This window comes from Sphaeroforma arctica (assembly GCF_001186125.1).
Source record: "Sphaeroforma arctica JP610 unplaced genomic scaffold supercont1.934, whole genome shotgun sequence".
Classification (NCBI taxonomy): domain Eukaryota; class Ichthyosporea; order Ichthyophonida; genus Sphaeroforma; species Sphaeroforma arctica.
This window is the reverse complement of record NW_014039624.1, coordinates 22,501-23,335: the sequence shown is the minus strand read 5'-3', so window position 1 is coordinate 23,335 and position 835 is coordinate 22,501.

Genomic DNA, 835 nt, shown 5'->3' with positions numbered 1-835 from the left:
TATATATGTACATCTGTGTGTAAGTGCATGTATGCATCTGCTCAAGTTGCACATTCACGCAAAAATCCCATATACCTCTTTCGGTATGAAGCGCCGGTAGAAGGGTGAGTGCTTGTCAGTCGTGACAAGGCTTTCTCTATACCAGTATCACAGCACGAGCAAGAATACATCAACTCGGCTATTCCTGCTCACATCTATCGCATACCAACGTGCATACAGCCATCGTTCCTAGACCGATACACAGCGTATGGATGGCGAGAAAATCTCGTCGGAGTACCCAAGCACTCTCGATACGTTATGCTATGCACAGTGACCTCTACGAAGCACCACATCTATGTTAGCTACAGAGATACGCACGATATCTCTACACAGACAGGCTACCTCACACAGACCTAGTTGCTAAACCCTAAACCCTAGAGACTTGCTCTTCGGTAAGATAGGGACTATCATACACAGCCTACCTCACAACTGTTCATTTCTGCTACCAACTCTGATACACAATGACTACGCACCTCACACATAACCGGAATACCCCTGATGACTCCAAAAGACGACATAACTATGTATATTAAACACTCCATATACAACCAACCCCCTAATCAAACCCCCTACCTGTCTCACTGAACTGCTCATCCCTGCCTATTACCTGCTCCAGATAGTACATAAGCTACGGATATGAACCATTACATATACAAACAACCACCTAATCAAACCCCCTACCTGTCTCACTGAACTGCGCATCCTTGCCAAATAACTGCTCCAGATAGTACATAAGCTACGTATATATAACATTACATATACAACCAACCCCTAATCAAACCCCACCTGTCTCACT